We start from the raw sequence: 12,516 nt of genomic DNA, 5'->3' as shown, positions 1-12,516 counted from the left end.
TGCCTTTTTTTTTTTAAGACTTCAAGGCCTTAGTTCACTCCCAGTCAGGACACAGAGTTGGGGGTTTTGTTTCTTGTTGCTTTTTTTCTTTTTTAACATGGAACTACTCTTAGATACAGTTTATTCTTCCCCACTCAGCAACTTCAAATAGAGATTCCGAGACCTTCAATTCCCTTACCTATTTTACCAGCTGTAATTCGCAGTCTCCTCCCACTCAGGTTTTTTGTTTGTTTGTTTGTGTTTAACTGTAAGGCATTGGTTCATAGTGAAGAAAACTGATTGGTTTCACCTGCAGTTCTCCAAGGGTCTCTTCCCTCAGAAGATTTTATCTCATTTTCTCATTCAGCATCCTTGATACTAGGTCCCTAAACACTTTCAAGAGACCAATTAGTTTGGATGATTATCATAAATTTTTCGGACTTTACCCAGCTCACCTCCCGGGGTGAGCCCTGGGGAACTTGCCTGACTCTGGCGTGCTGGGGCATAGCAGTTCAGATTTCAGATTCTCAAAGGATTCACGAGCTGCCATTTTTTTTCGTTCATTTTTCTTCAAATTGTAATGACTATGTATGTAGGAAGGGAGGAGGGAGGGAAGAGTTGAAGATCAGTGATATTTTTTAGGGTAGAATTCATCTTCTCTTCCCCTGTGGCTCATGAGATGCATGGAGGAAGGAATCTTCACCACGCCTGTTACATTCTACCTCTATTTCTCTGGCTTGGTTATGTATCTATTTATTTGACTCCTGCTGCCATACTGAAATGTTCTTTCATTCCTGTTTGCAGTTGCTGTTTCAAACTTATTTTTAATTTTTTAATTAATTAAAAAATTAGATTCATTGTTTATGCACCACACCCAGTGCTCCATACCATGCCCTCCTTAATACCACAACCACTTTGTCAAAGTTGTGGAAATTTTTAATAAAGACTCCTGATCAGAATTGACCCCAAGTGCTAGGTAGCGGAATTCTACCAGTTCGGATCCAAGAAAGAGGAAGAGTGTCTCCCTTTCCTCAAAGCTCATTTAACCACTGCATTTTAAATTCTTGAAGACAATGCCCTTTTCGTTTCGTCTTCATTGCCCTATACCCACTGCCAGCACCCTGGACAATGTCTAGTTCTAAATAAACATTTGTAAATGAATAAAGTAATTAATTAATGATAATGGAATCATAACAAATAACATGTAAATAGAGTGTGTTCCTGTTAGACAAAGAGAAAGAGAAGAAATATCTCTCAACCATTTCTTCACACTTTGAAATTGTACCAAAGAGCAAACTAAAGCATTTAATGCAAGTTAGAAAAACCCAAGAAGAGAAAACAATTTTAAAGGATGACACCAGAGGGGTGCCTGCGTGGCTCACTAGGTTAAGCCTCTGCCTTCAGCCCAGGTCATGGTCTCAGGGTCCTGGGATTGAGCCCCACATTGGGCTCTCTGCTCAGCAGGGAGCCTGCTTCCCCCTGCACCTCTGCCTGCCTCTCTGCCTACTTGTGATCTCTCTCTCTGTGTCAATTAAATAAATAAAATCTTAAAAAAAAAAAAAGGATGATACCAGAATTAAATGGAAAAGGACAAATAAAGAATAAGTTGATAAAAAAAAAATAATAACCTGACTCTTTAAAAAGGCCACAAATGAAAAAATACATTTATGCCTCATTAGGAGAAGATTAAAAACAATAACCCTATATTAATACATTTTTAAAAATCTTAGTACTTTTCAAATATGAGGATACTTTTCCAGTAAATCACCCATGTCCACAACTACTCCAGGAAGATAAAGAAAACATGAACTTGTCACTCTATCCCCACCCCCTGCCGAAGGATGTAGATTTCAGGTGATTTCATAACTGAGTTATTTCAAATCCTCAAGGAATAAATAATTGTTCTGCCTTTTAAGTGTTTCCAAATCATAGAAAAAGAAGGATCATTTCCAAGTGTATTTTATGAGGTTAGCATATTGATACCAAAACTTGGCCAGAAAGACATTAAAATAGCTAATGCTTATAAAGAGCTTTTTGTATAATGAGAACAATTGCAAGTATTCTATGAATATACATTCATTGGATTGTCACAAAAATGCTTATGAAATAGATACTATTATTATCGCTTTTTACAGGTAAGAAAACTTACACACAGATAGGTTAAGTAACTTCCCCAAGATCCTGCAATTAGTAAATGGTGGAACTGCCATGGAACCCAAGCGAGTTGGTTCTAGAAGGCAAGTTATTGACTATACGCCTGCCTCTCATAGTGAACAGAAACTACAGGTCTTACCTCACTTATGAATGAAGATGCCACCATCTGAGATAAATTACCAGTATGTTAAATGATAAAATGTAGGATTTATTCAATAAAATCAAAGCTAGGGTGCCTGGGTGACTTAGTCAGTTAAGTGTCTGCCTTTGGTTCAGGTCAAGATCCCAGGGTTCTGGGATCGAGTCCTGCATCAGGCTCCCTGCTCAGCTGGGAGCCTTCTTCTCCCTCTCCCTCTGCCTGCTGCTCTGCCTACTTGTGATCTCTCTCTCTTTCTCTCTATCAAATAAATAAATAAAATACTTAAGAAAAAAAATCAAAACTAGATCAATAGTGTAAAAATTCTTCAATTCTTAAATTCTAGGTAAATGAAAATGTATAGGCAGTAAATTCAATTAAAAAAGGACAAAAAATCATGCATATACATATGTAGGAAAGAAGCAAAAATTCTCCTTACTCATAGTATAGTACACACAAGAAAATAAAATGAAAAAAAAGAGTAAGAATTTAGTAAAAAGGTCATTGAATAGATTTGGGTCCTGGGGACATGAGACCCAGGGTCTCAAAGCAGGAGTCCTTAATCTGTTGACTGCTCTCTTGAGTGATAAGGATAAGGGCAGAATGTGGCCACAGATACTTTCTGTGCCACCTAAAATTACACTGGACCATGAGATCATAGGTTACTGACTCCAAGAATAGACCTTTATACCTGCCCTTTGGGAGTCTGGGGACAAAAATGATGTTCTGAGAAGTTGCAACAAAATTATATAATTTCATCTATGTGAGACAGCCTCTTTGATCTGCAAATGTCCCTTTGGCTGGCTAGAAGCTAAATCCCATTATTAAAGGTCCTTTCCTTTTGTTAGAAGCTTCCTTAAGGTGTTAAGTGAAATACTTACGGTTATGACAGTTTACTAATTCTCAACAGGCATTTCTATCTTAGTGCAAGTAATTTAGGGCAAGTATGTTGGCTTCTCTGGTCCTTAGTGTACTTTTTTATAAAAAATATATATATATAATGTACTTTTATATATATATTATATTTTTATATTTATATTTTATATATACATATATATACACATATGTATGTATATATATACATATATAAAATGTACTTTTTTATAAATGAGGAGGTCTGAATAAGAGAATCTAATATTTTCTTCCAGCTCTAATGTCTCATTATTCTAGATCCTCAGATCCTTCCCAGAGAGCCAGCACCAGTGGCTGCTCTGGAGGGGAGGTCCTAAGGAGCAAAATGGTGGTGGGTTGGGGAGGAGACTTGACGTAGGGAGAGCTTAAGACAATCTACAAATCTTTCACAACTTTGAGATATGCCTTATAAAAGTATCTTTGCATATAGTATATGAAACATACGTGCCAAGGTGGAAAACAGCTATATAAATAAAAAGTATGGGATGCCTGAGTGGCTCAGTCAGTTGGGCATCTGCCTTTGGCCAGGTCATGATCCCAGGATACTGGGATCGAGTCCCACACTGGGTTCCTTGCTCAGCAGGGAGTCTGCTTCTCCCACTACCTGCTGTTCCCCCTACTTGTGTACTCACTCTCTCTCTCTCCCTGACAGATAAATAATACCTCAAAAAAAAAAAAAACTATGCTAGAAGGCACTGATGGTCTTCAGTAAACCCTACTCCTTAAGGTATATCCTTTCGGTGTTCCAACCCAAAGCACTGAGGAATTTACTAGTTTCCTTCTTTTGGTAAACTCTAGCCACTTCTATTCTTTTCTTGCTGTAGTAATTGTGGAAACACTGCCCATCTCAGGCTCTCAGACCTCATCAAGAACTGATACGTGATCCTAGGGGGAAAGTGCCCCACACTGAGGGCTCCTTTCCTAAGTTACCTTTCTCCTGGATCTTGGCCCCATGGTTCTTCACCGTTTTATCACATTCTCTTCCTTTGTTTTTCTGTTGTCACGGTGGAAATTTTGTTCCAAATTATACAGAATGCTTTTTGATGGCTACTTTTTAATTCAAACTCCTAAGGTCCCTCTGTCATTTAAAAAAAAAAAAAAATTTCTCACCAATGATATAGGTGGATGAAATCTGCTGAGTGATCACAGAAGTCCCTTATAAATTTTATCTTAAAAGAGGTAAAAGGATTTTAAAATTACATTTCTAGTTCTCCCAGGTATAAATCAGGCAGAAACATTTATTTTTCAGTCAGGATAACATGATTCTGTGTTCATTGTATGATTGATTTTGTTCTGCCAACTAAAATTGATCTCCATAAATTTTATACCACACCATTGTCTTATAAAGGATACAATAGTTATTGTCAGGCAAAGGCAACCAGCATAAAATAATCCTTAACAGAAAGTTATTTAGAATCCCATTTTATCATGTGATGACCTTCCTGTCAGTGAGATAGTTAGAATGTACTGTTAAAAGTAAACCCTTTAGCAACAAATACCTGTGTTTGAGTTTTAGCCCTGCCACTGTCTGAGGCAAATTAATCTCTCCCTTTTAGTTTCCTCATTGGTTAGATGAGAATTACTATGTACTCAATCAGGGATATTTCCAGGGTAAATAAAACACTGCTTAGGAATAATTATTTCTTAGCATAGTAGTAGTCATATTCATTATTAGTCATTAGGCTTGATCACAATTTTCTAACCCTGGTTCTACTGACATTTTGGACTAGATAACTCTTTTTCTGAAGGGATGTCCTGCATATTGTAAGATGTTCAGATCTTAGCCTCTGTCCACCAGATGCCACCTGTACCCCTTCACATAAAATGTCTTCAGACATTGTCAAATGTTGCCTGGAAAGCAAAATTTTCCCTGAAGAGGAACTCTGTGCTGGCAAATCACATATATATAGGCAGTCATCATACTCAAGTTGGAAAAATGCTAAATTCGAAGTTAGAATATATGAATTCATATCCTGGTTTTCCCTTTATTAGTTCTATGACTTCAGAGAATTCCTTGATTTCTCCTTATCTCAGTTTCCCCACTGTAAGTATACAGACACACACACACACACACACACACACACACACACACACACACAGGTACATGTTATATGATATGAGTGAATATATGTAGCTATTTAATATATGTGACAGTTCTTTTTATACTTAAAAGTACCATACATGAATAAACTGTTAAAGGGGGAAAAAAAAAAAAAAAAGCTCTGTTAAGCTGTATCAGAATTACACTGGCATGGTAAAAAAATAAAAATTGCTGGTCTGTTGATGACCTATACCCTCCCCTCCATCTTTGAGGCCTTTTTTTTTTTTTTAATTCCATACATCACCCAGTGTTCATCACAGCAAGAACCCTCCTTAATCCCCGTCACCTAATTCACCCATCCCTCACCCACCTCCCCTCTACAGTTAAGGTTACAGTTGTTCTCTGCAGTGAAAAACCTGGTTTCTCTCTCCTTCTCTTTTTTCCTCTTTGCTCATTTGTTTTGTTTCTTAAATTCCACAATGAGTCGAATCATATGTTATTTGTCTTTCTCTGACTAATTCTTTTTCATTTAACATTATACTCTGTTCCATCCCTGTTGTTGCAAACGGCAAGATTTCATTAATTTTTATGGATAAATAATATCCTATAGTATATACATACAATATGTATGTATGTATATACTACCTGTTCTTTACCATTCATTACCGATGGATACCTTGGCTGCTTTCATAATTTGGCTATTATAAATAATGTTGCAATAAATATAAATTAATTAACTATATATAATTATAATATATTAATTAATAAGTATATAAATTAATGATAATTTGATTAATAAATTAAATAAATTAAAATATATGCAGTGCTTTGTCCATATTGGAATAGATTCCTGTTTCTTTTTTTTTTAATATTTTATTTATTTATTTGACAGACAGAGATCACAAGTAGGCAGAGAAGCAGGCAGAGAGAGAGGAGGAAGCAGGCTCCCCACTGAGCAGAGAGACCGATGCAGGGCTCAATCCCAGGACCCTGAGATCATGACCTGAGCTGAAGGCAGAGGCTTTAACCCACTGAGCCACTCAGGTGCCCCTAGATTCCTGTTTCTTTAGTTGAGAACCAGATAAGGTGTTCAGTTCATGTATAGAGGCTATGTTGTTTTTTGTTGGGTTGTTTTTTTTTTTTTGAAAGTACTCTCCACAACTGTATTAACCGTTGACAAAACACTCAATGAAGAGAGGCTCAGGAAAAATAAGAAAGAGGCTAAGCTTTGTGTTTCATTTCTTTTGTTCATTCTCAGGCACATACTCATTTTGTGGAACAATAAGGAACAGCACACACATCGCTTCTCGGCCTTTTGGCTAAGATCAAGTGTAGGAACAGCACACACTGTTTGTTTGTGTATTTATTATTCATTGACCTACACAGATCCTGTAAGCAACTCAATTGCTTTGATAAGATGCCTCTGGGTACTTCTCCACTTCCCTATGCCTTTGAACACACTGCTACCTATATCTGGATGATTTTTCCCCCCAATGTACTTAATGAGCTCCTAGATATCAGTATTAGTTTCCTAGGACTGCTTTAACAAAATACCACCTCTGGTCCCTTAAAACAACAGAAATTTCTTGTCCCACAGCTCCAGGCCTGAAGTCCAAAAGCAAGGTGTCAGAAAGGCCATGCTTCTTCTTAAATTTGTAGGGGAGAATTCTTCCTTGATTCATGGTGATCAACCAGGGACAATAGTAAACAATGAACTGATACAATAAAAAGACGAAATTGTGGGGGGGTTTTGGTAAGGATAATAGTTAAAATATTGATATAATAATCCTGGAAAAATAAGAGAAAAGAATTCATGCTGGTTAATGTTGGCTTTGGGAATGAAATGTAGGGAAAGAATGCAAGAGATCCTATACAGAAAAAAACGTTACAACGTGAGAACTTACTATATGGACAGTAATAAAGAAGTCATTAAAGACCATTTGGATGTGGCAAGCCTAGATGAACTTGGGCAACGCGGATTCCATAAAATTTGTTGGGTCCCAGTAGCATGAGTATGTGAAGTGTCCCACGAATGGAGGGAAAAGTGGGTCTGCCACTGAAGAAATGCACTGGACTAATTGATGAAGATTTGTTAGTTGTGTGCCATGAGACCAGAAGCCTCATGAAATTATAAAGTAGGATGGGGAAGCACAATCAAGGAATAAATGGTAGGGAGATGAAGAGGAGTAAAGACGCTTTGTTCGGTAGATACACGGAGGGAAGAAAGGATGGGAGAGATTAGTATTAGCACAGTGCTGTGGAACTGAGAAGGGAAAGTTCAGGAAATACACGTATTAGGGATTTTTTTTAAATCACAGGGCTAGAAATAATGGCTAAAATTCAAGAGGGTTTTCCGTAACAAGGGGAGAGGATTAGAGCAGGGCAGCTCAGACGGGAGAGGCTTGTCCACACCCAGGAGAAGGCTGAACAGGCAAGTGAGTGATCTGGATGGCCTGTGAGCATCCTTGTCATTGAGGAGTACTCATCTGACCCTTTTTCTTTGAGACTTTAGCGTAATATTAATCACTCCCTGCTAGATGTGAAATTGTGCCTTAGCAATTTATCCGAGCTGTTAAAGGGGGAGAAAAATTGTACTTTATGGAGAAACCTTTTTTAATTTTATTAACACCTACTTCAAAGAGTTACTGGAGAAATTAATCTGACCCTGAATTCCTTAGCAGAAAGAAATTCATTGAGTTTCAAATGAGTAAAAAGCTATACTGTCCGTTTAACAGACTAGGGATAGGCTCCATTACCTTTAGCTATTTTAATACCCTGATAGTGGCTCAGTTTACAAAGAATGTGACTAAACCTATCCCTTATCTTTGTGATGTCAGCCAGTCCCCACAGAAATACCTTATTGGGACCTGCCTCCCTCCCTAGCTCCAGAAGCAGCAGGAAATGGGCATAACCAGAGAGAACAGGAAGAGATAAGTTTCCCCCAGGAGTGTAATTGCCGCCTCCACCAATAACCATAGATATCACAGGTGGGCTAGGGGAACGGACAATAACCCTCCTGTAATAATACAACTAGTTTGATAGCAGCACAAACAAGACTGAGCACACTGTTCAATATTTTTGGAGCTTTCAATGACATAAATTTTGCTCTAGTCAAATGGATCCTATTAATACTTTCATTTCTTTCATTTTTCTGGCCTAATTTCGAAAGTTAAAACGTATCAATGCCCACTGAACAAACTTGTGAAATAGTATCCCCAAAGCACTTTACTGGAAAAGATTTTATAACAATTACTGACAGCAGTGAGTTTTGCTTAGGCTTTCGCATTCAGTTATTTTAAACATTATACTAAAAATGGACACTAAAAGCCACTCTGTGCATACATCTGCCTGTACAGATCAGGGTGAATTTAAAAAAAAACACTTTTCATTTGGACTTAAAGAATGTAGGTAAATGCGATAATCTGGGCTGGTAAGAATGGCTGACTGTTGGCCGGAAAGGATTAAGAATGACAGCGTTAAAGATAAACTTTATCTTTGCAAATGAATTGCTAGGGGGCATAAAGTAGAAACCGTCAAAGTCTAAAATCAAGATACTTCTATTTCATTTGGCCGTTTTCCTGGAAACTACGGATCTAAGAGCAGTTGGGAATTGATCACGTTTACCATGTAATTATATCAAGGTAAGATGCAAACCTTTCCACTCAGAGGTTGCTTGGAAGCCACATCTCTTTTCTTCATCTTGCTTGTCCTAGTTTCCACTATTTGTAATCAGCAACACCCCCCCACACACACACAACACACAGACACCCGTTCAAGGTCAGAGTCAGAAAGAACCAGAAATTTAAAGGTAGACCGTGCCAAGGATGAACAGCTGTCCCCAATCTGGGTTCTTCCTGTTGCCGCTGTTGTGTAGTACTCAACTCGCTCTTGCCACAGATGTCCACAGGAAATGCATGAGAGAAGTCTAATGGGAGGGAATCAGACGCACATGTTCCTTAGTATGTGGAGATGGGCATCCTCAAAGTGCCCGCCACAGACAACCCTCCCTCCCAGCTAGAACTGGTTCCAGGTTTGAGAAATGCTGAGCCTGTCCACACAAGCCGTGCTGCCAAATCCGCACTCTTGCCCTTTCTCTATACCTTGTCAGTAAAGGAATTCCAGAACTGCTTGGGAATGTGGGGGGATGAACGCGCTCTGCGGCTCTGGGCTCTGTCGTTGAGCTTAGTCACGTCCTCATGTGAGGGGAAAGTGCAACGTGTCCCCGGAGGGACTTTCCTGCCCTGCAGAATCCGAGCACATGGAACAGTTTAGGCAGGGAATAGGCTCAATTCCACGTTTTGAAATTTAATTTTCAGTCCATCAGTTATGACCAATCAGAAAACTGTTTGGTGACTGAGACTCGAAGTTACAATGTTTCTGGGTCCCATCGTCACAGTTAATTATTGCATTCGGCCCATAACAAATATTCAGACATTTTGCTGACCTGCCAGAAGCAATGAACATCCCGTTGTTATGTCCTAGCACTTGAGAGAAGTTCTACGATTTCAACAAGATGTCTGACATCCTGTCACTGCTCACTACTCACTGTTCCCTATCTCAGGACATGGCAGGTTCACCTCACGGCCCCAAACTGCAGGACTCAATCCAGATTCCTGCTTCTTTACCTTCAATATTAAAACAAAACAAAACAAAACAAAACAAAACAAAAAAAACACGAATCCTGTGGATTCCACCTCCTTGAAAATCTTTCATCGCCTTAGATCATTCAGTTATCATAAAAACATTTCTTTTTTTTTTTTAATTTTTATTTATTTATCTGAGAAAGACTGAGAGATCATGAGGGGGAGTGGTACAGGGAGAGGGAGGAGAGGCAGACTCCCCGCGGAGCAGGGAGGAGGGGCCCCTCTCCCCTCAAATGAGAGATTCCATTCCAGGACCCTGGGATCATGACCCTAGTCGAAGGCAGACACTTGACCATCTGAGCCACCCAGGTGCCTTCAAAAACATTTTATATAACAATCATTGCACTAGCTTTTTAATAGATGTCTCTGCCTACATTTTTGCTTCCTATGTCCATGTTTTCCATGCCCAGCAATGCAGCCTGGGCGTTCTCATGTACAATTTTGACCTTCCTGATCCCTCGCTCAAATTCCACTATGGTTTTCTATCATCTGCAACAAAGTGTACACAGTTTGCAGCACGTACAAATTTCTTCATTATCTGGTCCCTACCTCTTCAGCCTTCTCTCTAGATACACCCCCGCCCCCAATCTGTTCTCCCTCCCCATGCCTTTTGTGTTTCAGCAATACTAAACCATCTGAAATCATCAAAAAACTACAATGTATCTCATATAATATTCAAGACAAAGAGAATGTTCTCTATGTTCCCTCTGTCTTGAATGTGTTTATCCTCTCTTCTATCTAGCAAATTCCTCAAATCAAATAAAAAATGTGTTAAGTGATGAAGTATTCTGATATGCCCAGTGGTAAAAGGTTGCCTATCACGTATCAGATGAACTTTGTATGTAACTCAATTATGAAAATTGCCATGTTCTGTTGTAAACGCTTGTTTGCATTTCTCTTGCTCACTAATCCGTGGCTTCCCTGATGACAAAATCTTCATATCTTTTGTTTTCTTTGTATCTATACAATCCTGCGCGAGATTCGCTTGCTTTTTCACTCAACATGATTTTTCTGAACCATCCGTACTGATTTGTTTGGCTGCCGTTGCTCATTTCGCATTCTGTGTAATATCCTAGTATTCCATTTTATGAATGTATTACAATATTTTACCCACTCTTCCATCAATGGACTTTTGTGTTGTTTCTAGGGGTTTTCATTATTATTATTATTATAGATGATGCTGTGATGAAGTCTTGCTCATATCTCCAGGTGCACATGTGCAAGCTTTTTTCTGGAATATGTATCTGCATGTAGAATTGCTGGATTGTAAATCATGTGCTTTTTTGACTTTCCAGATAATGCGAATGTTTTCCAAAATTCTTTGCTAAAGTGTGTTGGTTTTTTTTTTCCCCCCAAATCTATATTGGCCTGTCAAATTATTGGCCTAAGCCAATAAAATGATATGTTTGGGGTTATCTTTTCAATGGAAATCATTAGTGTCTTTGCCAGAAAATATTTATTGGCATTGTTTTAAACAAGAATCATTTCCATTGCTATCATTTTCCTACAAATTCCGAAACAAATGCATTTGTGTTACTATTGGTTTCCACTAAAGGCCACCTTTTTACAGTTGCAAAATAGCAAGGTCAGTAGAAAGCCACCCAAGGTATACACCCCAATAAATCAGATTTATCCTGGGGGATCTGTTAGCTAGGGATACCTAAACTGTAGCTGCCTGGCCAGATCCAATAATGGTCAGTAGCCTGTTTTTATGGAGTACACAAACTATGATACTTTTTTTTTTTTTACATTTTTAAGGAGTTCTAAAGGGGGAAAAAAAGGATATGCTACAGAAATGTATGTGGACAAAGTCTAAAACATTAACTATCTGGCCCTTTACAGAGTAAGTTTTCCTACTTCTGTGCTAGGCAATGCCCCAAATCCCATTGAAAAGACAGCCAATAATATCATTTGCTTTTTATAAGAACAACTTTTTTTTTTTTTTAAGATTTTATGTATTTATTTGAGCGAGAGAGAATGAGCAGGAGGGTTAGAGGGAAAGGGAGAGAGAGAGTCTTTAGCAGACTCCACATTCAGCATGGAGGCCCAATGTGGGGCAGGATCCCAGAATCCTGACATCACAGCCTGAGTTGAAACCAAGAGTCAGATGCTTAACCAACTGTGCCCCCCAGGTGCCTCAAGGACAACTTTACATTTTTTTTTTCCTTCTGGCAGATTGTACAAAGTAATACTCTTCCCAGTGATGTGTAAGAAGTCAGGTTGAATAAAACTTGGGTTTATTTTGGAGTTTTAATTGATTTTTGCCCATTAATGAGATTGTGTACCTTCTTATAGGCTATGGTCATTTTTACTTAGCTTTTGTTTTCATGTCTGTGTTTTATCCATTTGGGGGGATTGTCTGGCTTTAATATTCCAATAATTTTCCACTTGAATATGTTGTAGATCTTTCCTTAGTGCACTGTTTTTTATTTTCTTTACAAAGTTTTTTTGGCAAACAGAAAGAATTTAATTTGTAATTAAACATATCCAACTCTTTATGTTTTGAGCCTTTTGGGGTTTGAAATGATTCCTAATTGCAAGGTCATTCTCTTATACATACTGTTAAAAAAAAAGAAGAAATAGGTCCCCAAATCGAGTCACTTGTGCTAAGCCCCACTTCAGCAAACCAAGACTTAATATCTAATGTAACT

Source organism: Mustela nigripes, chromosome 2 (genome assembly GCF_022355385.1).
Source record: "Mustela nigripes isolate SB6536 chromosome 2, MUSNIG.SB6536, whole genome shotgun sequence".
Lineage (NCBI taxonomy): Eukaryota > Metazoa > Chordata > Mammalia > Carnivora > Mustelidae > Mustela > Mustela nigripes.
Note: the sequence above shows the minus strand (reverse complement) of the source record.